The sequence below is a fragment of the Pleurodeles waltl genome, chromosome 9 (assembly GCF_031143425.1).
Source record: "Pleurodeles waltl isolate 20211129_DDA chromosome 9, aPleWal1.hap1.20221129, whole genome shotgun sequence".
NCBI lineage: Eukaryota > Metazoa > Chordata > Amphibia > Caudata > Salamandridae > Pleurodeles > Pleurodeles waltl.
The window spans coordinates 975,881,849-975,902,183 of NC_090448.1; the positions used below are offsets into that span (position 1 = coordinate 975,881,849).

A 20,335-nucleotide genomic window follows, 5' to 3' on the forward strand; every position below is an offset into this window, starting at 1 on the left:
ATATTTTCAACAGACACTCTCTCCTAATTATTGTGCCCCTCTTTTTTTCTAACTTAATGAAAACAATACAAACTCAATTCTCGCCTCAGGCTTAAATAACAGTAAAAGCAGTACTGCAGTAGCCTTAACCAACACCCTCCTTTGTTTGGCCATTGAACTTATACAATGAAAACTACTCCTCTCCTGGTGCAAACTAAAAAATATTAAAAAGCCATATTGCAGCAAGCTTTCTGGTTTGATCACTAGCTTGATGCTGGGCCAGAACCAGTGCTTAATTTGAACTGGTGGTTGCTGGTAAGACCCACCGCCACTCATTTTTGGGGGCCAGCACTTATTTTTCCAAATCAGATACTGACCAAGAGCAAGACAGAGTAAAATAAAAACTAAATGGGAAAGAAGGAGTGAGAGAACAACAGAAAAAGCATCATACAGGGAGAAAGCAGGAAAAAGGCAAGAGTCTTATTAAGGGGTAGTGTCTCGTAGTACATTAATGAGGCCTGAGCTACTAGTAGCTCTCCAATGGCCTGAAAGTAGCTCTCCCGTGTGGAGCTCAACCTGTTATATAAGCTTCTGGTATATAAGCTTGCATGGTTGAATTAATACATGAATACCAACATTCAGTATGTATTGGAGACAAAAAGTTCTGTTTTTCCAGCTCTCATAAACAGATGCTCAGAGAAAAAAAAGTGTCTTTGCTTCCTAAAATATTTTAAAAGCTGATACTTGAGTGATAAATCGTGTGCCACTGGGTAGACTTATTCCTGACAGCAGTTCCTTGGTGCGAGGTGAATTGCGTTCATGGCTGTAATGTGTTAACCATATCAAAAGGGATTCGAAACTAAAAGAATTTAAGTTGCTGCTGGTAACCCTACCTGGTGCACCGAGATCATCACTGCTAACCTTGCGTATGGTGGGCATTAATCTGTCTCAGGTGGTCACTAATACAGCACTCCTAATATTAGTAGCTCGGGTTAATTTTCATTTAACATAAGTAGCTCCCACTAAAGAAGAGTTAGACACCCCTTCTCTAGACCCTAAAGAAAGCTGAACTATTAAAATAATGAGTACATATATAATGTGCACATTTTCATCAGGAGTCTTGCCTACACAGATACAGAGAACCTTGGGTTCCCACCTTCAGGCGAAAAGACTACTTGAATTTTCAGGTCTTTCGGATTAGTGAGACTTGCAGGTGCCCACTCAACCCAGTCCATTAATCTCACACATTCACTTGATTACGGAACATGGATCAGGATCTGCAGTGGGAATATGAAATTCTCGGACAGCCTAGACTCCAAAGCCAACCCCTCGTATGTCTTTTGTACAGCACTTTTGTATATTCAGCTTCATATAGCAACATAAACACGCACATATGATAAATGCAGTGTTTTTGCTTGCCAGCCTCTACGGGTTTGTGCATGGGGAAAAAAAAACAAAAAACAGGTTTCAGTTTTAAAAAAAGTACCTCTTAACCTAACATAAAAAAAAATGAAAAATAACAAATAAATAACCATAACAGAGTGTAAAGTGCCAACAGCGGAAAGATTGAGCAAGAGCTCGAAATGACAGCCCTCTGCATAAATTGATGCAGTTTTCGTTCAATGGACTGGTGACTAAAAGGCAGACACAGCTCATTCAGACTATACCGACCTTTAGGAAACTTCAGTTTTCCTAATGGTCCGGTGTGCTTTTTGTATAGCGATTAGAGGTATGCACCTGATGGTAAGGGAAGTCAACAGAGTGGTCTGACCTAGCTTATGCAACAGCAACACAGGGCCATGCCTGGAAGTGGACTCAAGGAAAGACCACACAAAGACCCATGAGCCTGCGTGATTTGTGACGCGTTACACAATGGGTGCTTAAGCACGGGGTAAGTCATGGCCCAGCGGCAAGGAATGCTGCTCTGCCGGTTCAGGAGTCCGACAGAGCTGAACTGTCCCAGTACTTTGATGGAATCTGTCCAATACAAATCTTCGACAAATGAGCCAAGCTGTGTCGTGCTGCGCAGTGCTAGGTCCGGTTATGCTTTTTAAGCATATGCACTGCCACCAGCACTTCTGGTTGTCAAAGAACAAAGACATAATTCATTTATAAAATATTGACACTTTGCCAGGGTTTGAGATTGAAAAACTGCCCACCGGTTATGCATGCAAGACTTCAAACTGACAGAATACCTCGTCAAGATAAAAAAATATATATAAGCAAATGTCAAACCATAAAGGAAAAAACAAAGGTGATGTTGGATTAATCACTAAAGTTTCAGCCACTGGCAGTCACTCTGACACATTTCATTCTACTGTTTTCTTCTTCACTATGCTACTTCGGCCATATGTAAATCAGCCTTGGTTCCAAGTCCAATAGGAACGGCCTAGCTTGAACTGCCTGGCCAGGTCCCCTCTAGAAGGAACATAACTAACCCCTGGCCAGCTTCGACGTATTCAGGCCTCATCAGAAAGATGCAGCTGGAGTCTTATGGCACAATGAGAACAGGCCTCAGGTCTGAAAATATCAGTACGACCTGTGGTGCTGTCGGAATAGGCCCTCTCTGCAGGGTGTCCCCCAAACTTTGTGCCTTCACGCTGTCTGCTTTCTGAAACAACTTTTGTTAGCTTTTAGGACTCTAGCACTGGTTAGCAGTGCTAAAGTGCACAAAGTCTTGTGCTCAGGGTAAAACTGGCTTACACCTAATCAGCACATTTAATTTACTTAGAAGTTCCTAAAGTACAGTGGTACTGCTTGTACCCAGGAAATGTAAATTAATTGCTGCTAGTTGGCCTGCAGCATTTATTATGCCACCCACCTATGTAGCCCTTAAAAACATGACTCAGGCCTGCCATTGCAGCCTGTGTGCGGTTTTAAATTGCCATTTCGACCTGGCAAAATAAACCGTTTGCAGGCCTAAACCTCTCTTTTTCATACATATATTTCACCCCTATGGTAGGACCTAAACAGCCCATAAGACAGGGTGCATTGTATTTAAAACATTGGAAATGTACTTTTGAGTTTTACTTGTCCTGGCAGTGAAATATTCCTAAATTAGTTTCTCACTACTGTTAGGCCTACCTCTCCCATAAGAAAACATTGGGCTATCTTATTACATTTAGTAAGTGCTAAGCTTTGATTGGGAGCAAGCAGAAATGTCCTGTTTGGACTCAAATGGTCTACAATTTAAATACCTCTTTAATGGTAAAGTGGGATTTTAGATTACAATTTTGAAAATGACACTTTTAGAAAGTTGTCATTTTCCTGCACTAAATTTCCTGAGGTCTTCCAGGAGTTTCCAGCTCCATGGGCCTGTTAATTGCTTACCATCAGGAATGTTTATTGGGCCCAGACAGTGAACAACAGGACCTCAGTATAGCTGGGAGAAGGCCATTCTGCCAGAATGGGAGGGGCAGAGTTGCTTCCTGTCCCACTTATATTTCAAAGGAGCTGCCACAACACTCACAAAGAAATTGCCACCAGGGTTTTGTCACTAGAGACATCTTAGGATCTGGGCAGGGAAGAAGGAAATTCCATAATCATCTATTGGGGTGGGGGAGAAATGGGTGGGGGGGTGGGGGGGCCGACTCCAGAAGTTTCTTCCACTTCAAAGCTGGCACTAGGTATAGATAGTGGACCCTCAGACCAATTCTTCAATACGCTCCTGGACCTGTGGAAGACTTCAAAAGTACTGCCTTGTACTTCAGTGGATTGCCCTGCTCCTCGAGGCCTGCCTTGTTCTTCAGAGGCCTGTCTTGCTGCTTGAAAGAGAGAGGACCAGCTCCTTGAACCTAGGACTACCAGAGCGACTCAGAGGGTCAGTAGGTTGAACTCCTGTTTTGATCTACATGGACACAATAAGCTAATGAGGGCTGTAAGTGTCCAGCTGACCTGCTGCAAATGGTCCAGCCTGAACCTGCTACTGGACCTTCTTGAACCCTGATGGCTTCTGCTGGAGTAAGTTCCTGATCCCCAAGAGAAGCCTCCCTAGGTCCTGGATCCTTGGCTGGCATCCGTTGAACTCCTCCTGTGAAATCTTGAAGTTTTAAACTCTGCATACTGGACCTTGGGAAGGCAACTTTTGCAATAGGACTATCCTGGTTCTAATATCCGGCCCTCAGTCCATCACAGTCAGCCTACATTTCTGACTTTGTCCTATTCCAGTGTGATCAGATTTCCACAGTTAGCACGTTCTGCTTCTTGATGCCATTTTCAATTAGACATTTAAAATTGCATATCTCTAGTTCTACAGAGTGCTTTTTTTTGTCATTTTGGCCTCATTCAATTTATAAAATTGTACTCTATTTTTCTAGATTGATTTGGGATCATTCTTGTATTGCATTTTCACTTATTATTTGCTTGCTGCATAAATACTTAACACAGTGTTGCTAAGTTAGGCCTGACAGCTTTTGTGCCAAGCTACCAGAGGGTTAAGAACAGGCTAATTCATTGACTATTGGTTCACCGTGACACAGGTTGGATTGGTGCTTGAGAAGTGTTTTCATCCCCTCAATAAAACCCCAATTTCTCACAGCATCAAACTAAGAAAAACAGAAATGTGATGGGTGGAATCCTTGCAAAAGACAACCACTGCCACCAATTGGGCCACATTTCAATCCATCACTTTTTGCCTTACGTGCCACTTCAGCCTTTGTAGTCCTCCAATAGGAACATTCCACCCTAAACTGCCAGACCAGGTCCCCTTTAAACAGGAACACGTGAGTTCAATATGACATCCTGAGAAAATCCTGGAGGCAAAAATCAGCATCCTAGGAGAACGGGCAGGAACAATGGAGAGGGCTCTCAATTATTTTATGTACTCAGTGTACTTATTGTAGTGTATTTACTTGGGCAGGGCTAAAAGACATCTTGTGCTAATAAAACTATGTGTATTGTATGCCCATTACCCTCTTCTCTCTTGCCTACTTTAACACATCTTTCCATGTTTTTCATCCTTTAACTGTACTTGTCATGAACATCAAAAGCATGGAAAGCCTGTTCTTCAAAACACCCTCTTTGGCCTGAGTAAGTCTCTCAAAGATTCCTTGGAAATGTATTCATCCTATTCTCCCCAGCATAGTACCACATGTTTGAGAATCTATGGACTTGATGGAAATCACGCAGTGCAGTCAGTGAAGAGGAGATGTGAGTTTCAGCCTTCCTTGCTAAGCTCATCTCACTTGATGTCTCTCTAAAGTTTACTTTTATTGCTATCATTACATCTGCTGGATTCTCTGTACTCCACATAATTTCTTTCCCATAAGGGTACTGATAAAAACAATAAAATTGGCACAGTACTGGCACTCCTGATGGCTGTCTATGTGTAAGTGACATCAAATGAACAAGTATGGACCTGGACTTCCTCCCGCCCACAATCAGCATGGGCACCTGGACACACACTAATGGGAAGAGTAAGACGATGGAAGTTTATGCTGGTGGGCCGTAGAAGCAGCTCACCCCCACTGGGCAGAAGGTCACACTGGTGGGCAGAGGAAGAAACTTGCAGCAGTGACAGAGTGAGAAACTTGCACTTATGGAAGAAGCTTTCACTGATGAGAGCAGCTCACAGAAGTTACTAAGTAGTAGGAGGCTTGTACTGGTGAGAGAAGTGAACCGCAGCGGGTGCAGCTTGCATGTGAGTAGAGTAGCTTGATAAAGTGGGAGCAACTTGCACCAGTCAGTAATGGGTGGGAAGCTTGCACTGTTGAAAGAAGCTCTTGGGCTGTGAGAGCAGCTTACACCACTGGCAGCTTGCGCAAAATAAACCTTTTCCCCAGGCCTCAAACTTTCTTATACTAGTACGTAAACCCCTAAGGTAGGCTCTAAAGGTTCATAGGGCACAGCGCACGGTACTTAAAGTATGACGTGTGTTTTAAGTTTTACATGTCCTGATCATTGAAAAATTCCTAAAGTAATTTTTCACTTTTATAAGGCTTACCTTTCCCATAGGCTAACAATTGGTTACCTTATTACACTTAGTAAGTGCTAGTTTCAGATTGGGAGCAGATGTAGAAATTATATGTACACTCAGATCAACTGTAATTTTAAATCCACTTCAATGGTGAAGTGAGATTTTAAGTTATATTTTTTTTAATTGACACTTTTAGAAAGTTGCCATTTTCTCTGCCCAAACCAACTCCTGGGCCACGTGACTGTGCGACTGGATAACTGAGTGAAAATATGTGCTTCTCGGCGTTATGTCTATCTAAACCTTTAAAAGCTAATATCTCCAGTTCTACTGATTAGATTTTTGGTGTCATTTTATTTATTAAAATTTACTTTATTTTCTACATTGGTTAGATATTATTCTTGTGTTTTCACTTTATCACAGTTTGTGTGCTGCGTAAGTACTTTATAAACTTTCCTCTAAGTTAAGCTAGACTGATTTGTGCCGTGTACCAGAGGGTTAAGCACAGATTAATTCAGTGCCTTTTTGAATTTCACCCTTTCAAGGATTGTGTTTATAATTTGACTGGGGCCTACCACCCCTCTCAATTAATACCCCAATTTGGTAGCGTAAGCAACACAGTGTATCATTTCTGTATGCAGCGAACACTGCACAGATACTTTTTTGGCACCAAAGAATCGTAAACATTTTAATGTAGTGATAAATGGTGTAGACAGTTAAAACTAGAAAATGTAATTTATCTGTGTGTTCTTATCAATGAATCTGTTTGAGTCAGATCTTGTTACACCTGGATATTGACTATAGAGATCTCTTTTTGGCTTAAGGCATCAATTGCATTTTTGTCTGTGGTTTCACTGCGGGCACAATGTGATGTGTAGGCGGAACGTTTTTACATGATTGTGACATCATCCACTGAAGACTGAGTGAGGTTTTCACTGAAACATTCCAAAATATTGTACTGTAGCAAAATATTTAGTAGGGAATAAACTGGTGTATACGGAATACGGATAGAGATAGTCAGCTAGTTGTACTTCTTTAGATAAGATTACTTTCCCTGTACCTATATCAGTCCCTCCCCAGTGGCGCTGTAACAATTTTCAGAGTGCGGGTGCTGCCATCAACAACGCCTGAAAAAGTCCCTCTGTTGTCCATGCCAGGGGTGTTCACTGGCACTAGTGCCCATGAGAGTGACGGGCCCTCTGGAATCCAATTATGGCAATTTTTCATTTTCAAAGTATGGCAAAGAGGGATAATCCCTTGCTTGCAATAAGCCATAGCAACCTTGCAATTCCACGATTTCATGCTACGTATATACATTTGTTATTTACTTTGTAAAGCAAACATGTCTTTATCTGCAAATGTTTTAGAAAATCTCCTCAATACTTTTTCCTTTACCTCATCAAGAGTGTCACTAATTAATACTGTAAAATATAAAACATTTGCAGTCAGAGAAAAGAACAGTAAATTGAGTTATTGTGTTCAAACTATTCGCATTACTTTGCCATGTCACAGTTTGTACTTGCAGGCAGAGTAAATGGTCTTTATTGTAAATTTTCCAACTGAACTGAATCAGGATATCTGGGGCTGTTGTAGCTGTAGCATCCACGCCCTATCACCCAACCCGCTACGTCTCATGTCACTGCCCCTCTCTTTCTGTGTCTTTTGAAGCCTCCCTGTGCCTGCTGTAATTAAGCTCGGGTAACTGGGGAAAGTGACAGAGGCACCAGGAGTGGCCCCTGGCCTAAAACAAGGATTGGCAAAGCCAATAGGTCTCTCCTATACAAAAGCTATTGGTTTGGAAATGTGTTTGCCATGTTGTACACCAGAGTAGGGTGAACTGGATGGGGGTAGAGTGGGGTGGATTGAGTGGAGTTGGGTGGATTGGGTTGAGGTGGGTGATTTAGATTAGAGTGATAGGGCTGGGGTGGATTAAATTGGATTGGAGTGGGGTGGATTGGATTCAATGGACTGGAGTGGAGAAGGTGCATTGGACTGCAGTGGGGTGGGGGTGAGGTGAGGCTGCAATGGGATGGATTGGAGTGGGGTGTGTTGAATTGAATTGGGAGATTGGATTGGGGTGGAGTGCATTGAGATGGGTGGACTGCATTGAAATGGGTTAGGTGGATGGAATGGAGTGGACTGAACTGGGATGGGGTGGGGTGGATGGACTGTAGTGGGTAGGGTGGATTGTAGTGGATTTGTGTTGTGTGGATTGAACTAGAGCAGGGTAGGCTGAATAGACTGGACTGGAATGCGGTGGACTGAACTGGGATGGGGTGGAGTGGAATTGATTGACTTGGGGTAGAGTTGGAGTGGAGTGAAGCGGGATGGATTGGAGTGAGGGGAGTGGAGTGGATTGAAATGGGTTGGATTGGGGTAGGGTGAACTGGATGGGGTGGATTGAAGCAGGGTGGACTACAGCAGGGTGGACCAGATTGGAGTGAGGTTGACTGGATTTAGTGGGGTAGATAGGATTGGGGTGGACTGGATTGGAATGGGGGGAGAGCAGTGGGATGGATTGTGGTGGACTGGACTGGAGTGTGGTGGTGGATTGCAGTTCAGCTGACTGTATAGATGTGGGGTTGATTGGATTGATGTGGGGTGGACTGATTGGAGAGGGGTGGACTGGAGTGGTAGATTAAGGTGGATTGGAGTGGGTGGATTGGATTGGAGTAGGGTGGATTAAAGTGGACTGGACTGAATTGGAGTTGGGTTGATTAAAGTGGAGTGTTCTGGAGTCGGATGGATTGGGGCAATGTGGGTGGATTGGAGTGAGGTGGATTGAAGTGGGTGGACTGGGTTGGAGTGGGGTGGGTTGTATTGGGGTGAGGTATGTTGGCCTGGAGACGAGTAGATTAGACTGGGCTGGACTGGGTGGATTGGAAAGGTGTGGGATGGGTTGGGTTGGAATGGGGTAAATTTGATTGGGGTGAGGTGGATTGGAGTGGGGCAGATTATTTTGGAGCAGAGTGGGTTGTTTGCGATTGGAGTGGGGCAGGATGAAGTAGGACAGGTATGAGTGGGGCAGATTGTTTTGTATTAAAATTGGGCAGGTTGTTTTGTGGATCAGGTTGTTTTGGATTGAAGTGGGGCAGAATGTGTTGGACTAGAGTGAGGCAGACTGTAGTGGGAAGGACTGGATTGTGGTGGGGTGGATTGGAGTTGGGCATATTGTTTTGGATTTGAGTGGGACTGATTGTTTTGGTTTGGGGTTTGGCAGATTAGAGAGAGGGGTAGATTTGAGTGGTACAGGTTGTTTTAGTTTGGAGTAGGGCAGACTGGAGTGGGGTGGACTTGAGTGGAACAGATTGTTTTGGATTGGAATGGGGTTGGCAGGAGTGGGGCAGACTGTTTTGGATTAAAGTGCAGCAGATTATAGAGGGGCAGATTGGAGTGGGCAGGTTGTTTTGAAATGGAGTGGGGCAGACTATGTTGGATTGAAGGGGGGGCATACTGGAGTGAGGTAGATGGGAGTTGGGCAGATTGTTTTGGATTGTAGTGGGGCAGATTGTTTTGGATTGGGGGCGAACTGGAGTGGGCAGATTAGATTGGGGTGGGTTGGAGTGGTTTGGATTGGAATGATTGTGTATTAAACCATAATTTCAGAAATTACACATAACAAACAATGTAGCATTGCAATATTTAAAACAAGATAATCGTCATCTTTTGAGAACAGTGCCCACAAACAAAAACTAAAGAAAACATGAATGCAAAGTGAGAAAACACGACTTGGCAAAACGAAATAAAGTTAGCTTTAAATAATAAACCTTTGCAATTTTGTTTGTCCTGCTGGACACATTTTTGCCAGTCACAAGCCTTCTGTTTGCAGGGCACTAGAAGTTAAAAAGAACAAAACAGTACTTCAATCATGTGGAGAGCAGCAGTCAGGCACTGATTAAGTTGAAACAGTGCTAGGTCCCTGCTCCATACAGAGGAACGGAAATGTTTTTTTGGCCTTCAGTGAAGAATTACAAGGCTGTAAAGAAGAGTGCAATGCAAGCCAACAAATGGTAAGTGACAGGCAAGCTAAAAGCCCTTTACTGTACATAACAGAATCTCACAGTCGAGACGAATGCGATAGTGCAAGCATGCACTTGCAGACTTGACCCTAAAAAATTGGCCTCCAAGTTCTCCAGCCAACCAGGGAAATGCCTGCTAAATCAAAAGCCTTGTTCTCCCCTGATAGCAGGGGCCTGGTTGGGTGGCTTTTTATTTTTATTGCAAATACATTCAACAAATGACGAAAGTTTCAGGAATACAAAACATTGTAGTGTAGGATGAACAGGTATACACAATAAAAAAAAAGCACAAATACTTAACATAAATATCTAATCAAACCTTAAAAACAGGGGTGGAATAAACATACAACTATAAAAACACAGACATCTGTTATCAATAAAAGCAGGCAACAGTGGCAAGGATAGAAGTGTTACTGACTCAAAACAGAAGGGATAGGTACAATTGTCAGGAACATAGCAAAGTGAAAGTAAAAATCCAAACGTGCAACAATTATAAAATGTTTGTAATTAGCAATGCCCATCCTGCCATAGAACTGAGCAGTAAGAAAAATGTCAACTATTGAATAACGGTATATTGATGTAATTTTTTTATAGGCAATTATTTTTCTCTATAAAAATGTATTTAATTGAACATCTCCTATATATTTGAAGGAGTGCAACGACTTTGTATCAATAAATCTGTTATAGTGTGAGAGTTCAAACAAAGCATTTGTATCAAAACATTTAAACTATGTCCACGGGAATAGTGTTTTTTTTCCTTGTTTGCACAAGCATAACAGAGAGGTGGTTTTCAGATGTTGTTTACGGTGACAAGCAGACCTGCGAAGATGCGGGTTTTAAAAGGGCAGGTCTGGATGTGTTTTGTTAGCGGTCATAGAATGTTTATTGAATATTTGATGAGAGGTTGTGTTGGTACAGAGGGATATGTAGAAGGTGGTTGTGGATCTGTATAATTTCACCATTGTACATTTTAGAGAAATACAACTCGGAAGCAATCTTTAAAATCGTCATAATTCTCTAAAAAAGATCATTGTAATAGTCGTTTGAAGAACTCTGTAGGATTGAAAATGATTTATTGAAAAGCATCGCTTATGCTCCCTGAAACTTCCACAAACCAATTCGTTATTTCCCACACTTCTCAAAAATGTTTTTTTTTTTTTTTTAAATGGTACAACTTCTTCGAAGCTCAGCGCTCACTCTAACCTGCGACACTACTCCACAACTTAACTCTAACCTGATCCTGAACTGGTCAGAACCTCTGCTTAACACTATTTGGTTGTTTTACATGGGGCATTTCTGTCATCTTGGGACACTCTACAGTTGTTGATCCCGAGGCTTACTTTATTCATTTGCCCTATATCTGAACCCAGTGGCTGATCCTGCCCCTAATCCTACCCATACCCCTAATCTTGACCAGAGGCATGAGCTCTAATGCAAGCAAGTAATATGTCCCCGTCCCCCCCACCCCGAACTTAGGGCCATATGTACGAACACTTTTTCCCATAGACACAGAATGGGTAAAAACCTTTGCTACATCTGGCCCTTGGTTGGGTAATAAGACACCCAACATGACTTGAGCGCAGCAGTTCCAGCTCACACGTGCAGTATGAGGCAGGCTGCAGGGCCTGGCCAAAGGCCTCCCACTGCACACCACCCTGCAGACAACTAAGTAGTATGCAAAAGTACCCTACACGTATCGCTGAAAAGAGATGAACGACATACATTATTTTAACAAGGCTTACAATCATACTGCGACTTGAATAGTCTACGTGTCAACCATACATTATACAATAGCATAGGTCTCAGAATTTTCAGTGAAAATATGGAAATAAACATCTGCACTGTATAAATCTAGTTATATAGACTTTGTTGCTATATCTGCACTTTATAAGTTGCTGTTTGCACCATATTGGAACTCTTTATCATCAGTATGTGCACAGAAATCAAAAGGTGAATGACTTGGCTTTATTTTTTTGCATATGTTTTGGCAACAAGCCTTTGATATAAGCCACGACCTATTACAAAAATACATGTGTAACCCACTCGAGTTGGGTTCAGTCTCTAACTTGTACTGCTTGCAGTTAAAACTTCACTGTTAGCTCAATTGTGCACCACATACCTTTTACCATACTGAATCACACTTGCCTCCAGTACTACACTGTTTCTGTTCTATGGTTTACACATAATCAGTCAATGCTATATATGTGTGAGGGCCCTCTACTACCTATTTGCTTTTTAAATGATCTAGAAGTATATATAGTAACATAAGAAGCAGTAAGTTGGATGATATCACCAGTGATGCCATTTTTAACATATCATAAGTGATGTAAAACGTGAGGTTATAAACAGTGAATGGTGGGGGGGTGAGCAATAGTTAGCTCAGTAAACTCGAACTGGTGGACTTTTATGTACACATACATAGACTGGGTCTTCATCAGCCGTCTTCATCCACTAGTATATTCAATTCTCATTCTCAGTTTGATTCCACCCACCACAGCACAATGGCTCAGACAATTTAGCCACTGGCTTTCTTGCTCTGTGAATGACAGCATTTCCACCTCATCACATGTGCACATCCACCTAAAAAGAAGTGCACTTCAGTGCCAAAGTTGGTGTACCAAGGTTGGTGTATCAATGTTTTGCCAATGTTTTTCCTATCCATTTGTTCTCATTGTTTGTTTTTAGTCATCCATGTATGTTTAAATTGTATTCAGATTAGACTAATTCAAATCCAATAGCACTGTTTCTTTGCACCAATAAGAATCATCGCTTCCTGTGATGTGCACTAAAACTAAAAAGGGTGCAATATCTTTGATAACTGCATCTGCCAGTTAGGAAGCAACAATATTGCTTTATTGAAATTATATGGAATTTTTTTAATTTAACATTTGACTGCAACCATATAGTCACCACATTTAGGTGGTGGTAAGTTTGTATTTTCTTTTGTGTCATATGCTAGAACGTCTGTCAAAATTGTTCTCAACTGTGAAATCCATGAGAGTTCCCATCATGTTTTAAAAAAGCTGTCTCATATTTTATTCACCAAAGTTTCCTTTGGCTGGTTTGAATGATTTACAAATTTGGAAAGGGACTGCAGGCAAAATGAAAATAAAGAATATTAAATAATCACTCCAGAAACCTGCGTTGTATGCTGCAGTCAGACCAAACACTTTAGTTCTTCTTTAAATGTAGGCAATATTACATCACCAGCACTGTACAATGGAGTGCAAAAGGAGAACATAGCATGAAACAAAGTACAGTGTAAAGTATCACAAAGAGAACTGTAGAAGTATGATTTGCTACTGAAATAGGAAGTGAGTATGTGTTAGAAACTGGGGGATTTATTTTGGATTAGCGGTGTAGTCAATTTTAACACACCAATGTTATGTATATTGTTCTGACCAAAATCACCCTGTTTGACTATGATCATTACTTGTTTTAAGATGTTAGAATTTACATTGAATATAGTACTTTATAAAGTGCACATCTAGATTTGGATGCAGATGTTGGCAGATCTGCATGTTACTGGGGGGACGCCAACAGTCGCTGAGGACTAGCCTATAAAAGTAAACCCCATATCTAGGAGGAGTTATGTGTGGGTGGACAACCCAATGTGTCACCTTTTTGGATGTGTCCCACGCAGGGAGGATGCAATGACATTTGACAATAATGGGCTTACGTGATGTACTGGGTATGCTACTTGCTTACACCGACTCCTTCCAAATAGACTAATTGTATGAACTGAAAATACTCTTATTTTGAACTGCGTGCAGCTAGCGAGGGGGTGGGGGAGGTTAGGGTATTTTGTGCAGATTGCGAGTTGTTGTTGTGCCATTGCTGCATACATCTTACTGAAAAATGCTTTAGATGTAATGTCTCGATCCTATGAAACTTAACAAAGACTATTATAAAAAGAAAAAGGTGCACATCTAGACAATTATTTATGTTAAAAAAAAAGTTGATATGGTAATGTTTTCTCTGCATTTCATTTTATCTTACAAGTGCACCTACGTGAAAGGAGGGCAAACGAAAGCTGAGGAGAAAAAAAAAATTAGACCAGGACACTCTCCCAGTTAATAGGTGCTCTACAGAGAAAACAGAACTTGAATAAAACATATATAAGAGATCCAAAAGAAACGTTAAAGATGTATACTTCATGTCTTTTGAGGGTCTGACCACACATTTTGGTACTATACGATTAGTTCTGAACACAATATTTCATTTGTTTTTCCACAGGTAATGGGTGAATTTCACAACTCCAGGAACAGGATGCACAGGAGTTCCTCGGCTTTGTCACGAAAACAGAATCTTATCAGTCAAGTTGTTCATAAGACCTCTGGATTCAAGCTACTATAGAATCAACTGACAGACTGCTAATGTGGAACGCACGGGTATCCTTCAAAGTTCAAATGCTCTTTCTGAGATGGATGAGGAAGACATTCATGAATTTTCAGAACATGTAACATAATTTCAGATTTTTTGATGAGTGCCAATAATTTCCAGAAAAAATCAATTTCTCTGAAAGACAATGCAGCAAATCTGAGAAATGGATCAACATTTTTGAGACTGTGAAAAAGCCTTAAAATTCATCAAAATTCCTAAAAGTAGTGCAGAGTCACAGATAGTTTTCAAAAGACAAAGCACTGTCGTCTTCTTTCACGTGCTCTATCAACCACTTCTACTCCAATAAAAAGTACACAGTTACTTAAGGAAGGAAAGTCGCATCACAAAAATAAAAAATGAAAAAACACCTCAGGTGTTATACTTTGGTTAACCTTATACAATACACATCCTATGAATTACACACAAAATGTCGTGTCTGATGTACTACAGCAATATTCTCCAAAAGACAGGCCCTTCTAAGAAGGTATGTCAGAGGTTGAGGAAGCGCCATGTGCTGCCCCTCAGTTTTCGCCTCTCTTTCACTACCTAGGAGCCCTTCTTCTTGAATAGCTGTCTTAAGAAGTTACTGATGGGGGTAAAGCATATTCCTCAGTTTGGCCTCCAGGCCCCTGACCTCACCATGGGAACTACTTGGGGGTGCACCTCCATCCACTTAGAAAATATTAATTTATTTAAGGAAGATTTGGCAGGAATAAGTGAACCAAGGATAAGTTCTAACATTCCGCAAAATTTCATGCACATCTGATTGGGGTGGGTAGGGGTTTACTAACCAGTGGACCTGCTCCGAAAACTCCACACTCCCATCCCGAGTGACGTGATATGTTTGAGAGAAGCTCAACAGTAATAGCACAGGGATGAAGTACAAAGCAGTCATTCACCTGTGGCATAACTAGAGACTGGGCACATTACGAAGGCTGCAAACCCACAGAGATTCTTAGGCCAGGGTGGCAATCTTGTACCTTATGGGGCGCTTCGGTGATAGGCTGGGCAAAACGTACGGAATGCATAAACGTGTTCAAAGAGAAGCACCTCCAAGTACGATGAGTAATAACACGCACTAGTTGGAGCTTCAATGCTATTCTCAGAGGGAGCTCTGCATACAGAGCACCCTCGGTCTAAATTAAGTACAGTGATGCTGAACAAATTTATGGCTTTCGGCAGCAAAGAGTGAGTGTACTCTACTAGGAACTCAGAGAGGGAGAAACCTCAACTACGTCACAGCAGGGATCAAACATCAATTTTTTAAGGCTCTGGTGAATAGGAGCATATGGGTCAGAACACCCAGGCACCGTGAAAATAGGACCTCTGTGGACGAGTGGAGGTCATGGTCCAAGCTTAGGAGTCTGTCCACATCACTAACACCTTGTGCAGTTTGTATGGACTGGGTTTGAGGAAGTGAAGTCCATCACTAAAGAGGTTTCTACCAGAGAGCTTGGCAGTTTCCCATAAACAAAGACAAGCCTGTCTGCCTTAGTCACACTTTAACACAACTAACTCTAGTTTACAATTGTATCATTATACTAACTTCAAAGATATCTTGAGCTAAAGGGGGCCATGATCTGGCCACTTTGGTGCCCAAAGGGCTAGTGGAAATGGGCCTTTCCACTACCAGGTCTAACTCTTAGTCTGCAGAAAGGGTGTCACTCACTGCAAAGAGATCCTTTGTCATAATTTTTATCAAGGACGACTGAGCTGCCAAACAACTTTGAGTAGCAGTCACCCAGCCCCATATGATGATGGTGACATTTAGTCAGTCCTGGTTTTACAGCCAACATCACCAAGCTTGCTGAGACTTGTGGTTTCAGTTTTTCCTTTACAGGAGTAGGGCTAAGATTTTCTGCAATGCTTGCACTGTTGGTTAAAAGAGCGGCAATAACAAAGTAAATCCCAGGAGGTGGGACTGCAGTGACAAGTATGCAACAAGGACAGAAACTGAATCACCTCCCAGTACACACTAAGTGATCTGTAAGCCTTCCAGAGGTAAAGATCGTGCGGAATCCGGAATTTGTAATAGGGTATGCCACTTTGCCTAACACTGATGCACTGGCAAAGGGAAGCAACCACGGATAGAAGTGGACAGGACTGGAGAGGCACAACATGCCCATACTTTTTGTGAAAAGACATCCGTACGAGGGACTGTTAATTCCAATGTTTTAAATGCTTCAACTAAAGTGTCAATCAAGGAGTCTCGTGTGCTGTGAAATGATAGGCGGGCAGACAGCTAAACAATACACAAGCCTTCTTGCCAGGGTGCCTGCCTGCTTGAAAGAAATGCAAATATCCACAACTGGTAAATTTACAAATGTAAAGGGTGCTTGGGAGCCTGTACTGTCTTTAACTGATGGATTCACTTCAGGCTGTGTGATAACAAAAATGTATTCTTTTTGAGTGGTAGTGCAAATGTTTTACTGGCTGAGCTGTGAAGTGCTTGATTTTAAAGGGAGTTATATATTTTTTTAAAATGCATTACGTAAGTCTGCGTATTACTAAAATCTATAGTTTGGAAGCATCATTTTATCTTAAACTTTTTTGTGCTCTTGGTAGCAGTCTATCTTGTAATATGTGTAATACAAGTTTAAAATAACAACTTACATATTCACAGTGCTTTGTCACAGGCTTGGGCCTCGTAGCACTGAAAATACACAAGTCACAACTCTCCACTGCACCAACCAAGATTTGGTGGCTCTCTGGTTGCACCCTGACCTCTACAGTGCATTAACTAATAGAGGTTTCATAATGTACTATAATACATTTCCCACTGATTAACTAAACTTTTTTTTTTATTTCTCATTTAAGCTATGCGTTATTTTATTCATACCTACCTGAAGGTGAAAGACCAAAAAAAAACATTTACAAAATATTTTGTTTTTTAAGCCACACCTTCAACCCTGACCCCACTTACAATGACACTGCCTCCCCATTGCATGCATCATCACAGTTCACATACTTTTTAGGGTCGAGCATGCAAGAGCATGCGTTAGCACACACGTCTCGCTTGTGAGAGACCGTTGTTAACAAAAAAGGGCTTGGAGCCCACCTGTTGCTTACTTTTTGCTTGTGTGGCACTCTTCTTTACAGCCTCGTAATTCATCACTGCATCATTTCCGTTCCTCTCGGTTCCTCTCGGTGGAGGGACCAAGCACTGATTGATTTAACTTAATCAGTGCCCATTTGCTGCTCTTGACATGACTGAGGTACTACTTTGTTCTTTTTAACTTTTAGTGCCCTTCAAACAAGGCGTAACTGGCAAAAACGTGCCCAGCAGGACAAACAAAATTACAAAGATTTATTTTCTATAGTTAACTTTATTTTATTTTGCCATGTCTTCTTTTCTCACTTTACACTTGTGTTTTCTTTTGTTTTTGCTCAAAGACTCTGTTCTCAAAATATGAGGATTATCTTGTTCTAAATATTGCAAAACGACACTGGTTCTCTTATGTGTAATTTCTGAAATGATGCTTTAACACATAATCATACAGCACACCCCAATCCATCCCACTCCAATCCACACCAATGCACCCCACTCAATCCAAACCACCCCAACCAACCCCAATCCAATCTGCCCTGCTTCAATCCAAAGCAATCTGCCCCACTCCAACCCACCCCACCAAACTACTCCAATCTACCCCACTCCAATCCACCTCAATCCAAACCACCCTAATCCAGTTCACCCCACACCACTGCAATCCAACTCGCCTCAAGCCAATCCAACCAATTAAATGCAATCTACTCCAGTCTAATCCACACCAAACCTGTCCAATTCACCCATCTCTAGTCCAATTCACCCCACCCACCCCATCCCACTCTACTTAAATCCACCCCACCCCAGTCCAGTCCAATCCAATACACCCCACTCTAATCCAATCCACACCATCCCAATCCAATCTATCCCAGTCCTATCACTCCAATCCACGCACTCAAAACAAATCTAATCCACATCACTTTAATCCACCCCAAATCATCTCCCCTATTTTAATCCACTCCAATCAAATCAGCCCATTGCAAATCACCCCACTCTACCCCAATCCAATCCACCCCAATCTACTCCAATCTAATTCACCCCTCTACCTAATCCACACCACCCTACCCCAACCCACACCACTCCACTCCACGACACTCTGCCACTGAACCAAGGAATTTTACTCAATTCTAGGACACTGTACACCCCTTACTCCACGTTACAACTCTATACGCTAGTAAATCCAGTCTACAACACTCTACTCTCCCAACCCCATTCTAGGACACTCGCCGCCACTAACTTTTAGCCATGCTGAACAGCAGCCACACTGGTGTACAACATGGCAAAAACACATGCCAAAGCCAAAAACTCATGTAAAGGGGAGACGTTTTGGCTTTGCCAGTGCTTGTTCTTAATGCACTTTGACCGCTGAAAGCAACAATGAAGGGAGCTCCGCTATAATAAAAAAATAAAAAAACAATACACGCTCAAGCTTCCAAAGCCCAGTACTGAGAGTAGAGTGCTTGTAGTGCGGCATAAATTGATAATGGAATAAACAAGACTGCAGGTACCAGAATGTAAAGAGAGAGCCTGGACTAAATGAGATGCACACACCCCTGGGAAACTTTACGAGGAAAAACACAATAACACGCACAAACCAGGACTAGTCCAATTTTTGGGTCTTTCAAGCAGCGTCAATGTCTTGAAACGACAATCAAGTCTGCATGGGCCCTAAGCGGGAGGGTGAAAGGGCAGTTCGGCCTCTGTTAGCATTCAAAACTTGGGCTCTCCGCAAAGAATGGCGGCTCAAAGGGACAGTGTTTTAACCAACATAGCATGGAGCAACTGGCGCAACGCCACAACCTCACCCAACAGCTACCCTCACCCTCCTCCGACAATCCCTCACCCATCAAATAGTTATTTCATTCGTGCCCTGGTACTATTAATAAGAAAAGGAAGAGGGGAGGGGTCTTCTGTCTAATGAGATTTGCTTCCATCAAAATCTGGAACCCTCTTCACGCGCACCCCAAACACGCTATAGCATCCGCGGTATTGGTAAGGCACGGAGTCACGTCCATTCTCTGGAAATATCGTGGTGTGGTGTAGCATCAAAACATGCCCCCACGCCGCCTGCTGTCCGCAGCCAGCCACAGAACAGCTGGGGCTGAACCAGTGGAAGATGTAAGAGGGGCTTCCTCCGCGCCCACCCCACCTCGCTCACATGCACCTGTTCCCGGCAGTGGTTCTCACGCATATAATAATATACTGAGAGGGGGCAGAGGCAGGGGGTAGGAATGGAGTACGGGGTGTACAGCGGGGGATCCAGACCTCAAGGAGGATTTCCCCAGGGTACCACTATACACACACATTTGGTCTCCCCCACTCCGTAACGGCCCGTTTCTTTAAAGGGAGGCTCCTGTACAGTGCCACGAGACGCGTGATTTGCCACCTGTCCTGTTGTCTCATGCGACAGTTCCTAAATGTAGGCAAAATGATTGAATGCTCAACTCTTTAGGCTGTTTCCTTATCATTTTTGCAAATTACCCGATTACTCATAATAATGGTTTATTAGACTCCTGCCTCGGAATACACTGCCTCCATTCCCCTCATGCTTTCCCAGGAGGCAGCCCTAGCGAGGGTGTTCCCATTCCGCGCCCCTGCACTCTGCACAACGGTGATGGCATTCTGTGCCCCTACCTGCACACGGCTGCTGCACTCCCGCTCCTCCGCCTTCAGCCTCCTTACTTCCATCAGCAGCGAAGAAGAGGAGGCAGACCCCACCTGACAAGGGGCCGTCTGCAAACTGCCAGTCTCCTCCCTTTTCCCAGGCACCGTCAGCAAAGGGTGCTCCTCCCTCTCCGGGAAGGGGACACATCAGCAGCCCGGTCTGGCAAGGAGCCCTCACCGAGGAGTGCCCGATCTCGACCTAGGGAGGGCGGCGAGAGGGGCTCCAGCCAAGCCAGTTGTCAGACAGACACCGAGACCAGGCGGCAGCCTCAGATTGCACGTTACCAGGGAGCAGGCAATAAGCAAAATGACCAGAAGCCGTGACGTGACAATGGC

The 20,335-nt window shown here is 42.8% G+C and overlaps 1 protein-coding gene across 2 annotated transcripts in view; it reads right to left on the reverse strand.

Moving 5' to 3' along the window:
- The window catches only part of TMEM63C (transmembrane protein 63C), a 529,797-nt gene extending 509,728 nt beyond the window's left edge, over positions 1–20,069 (reverse strand). For both annotated transcript variants that reach the window (XM_069208424.1, XM_069208421.1), the window contains exon 1: positions 19,970–20,069. The gene's annotated coding sequence lies outside the window, so the exon portion shown is untranslated. The remainder of the gene's footprint in view (positions 1–19,969) is intronic.
- Between the last annotated feature and the right edge of the window lie 266 nt (positions 20,070–20,335).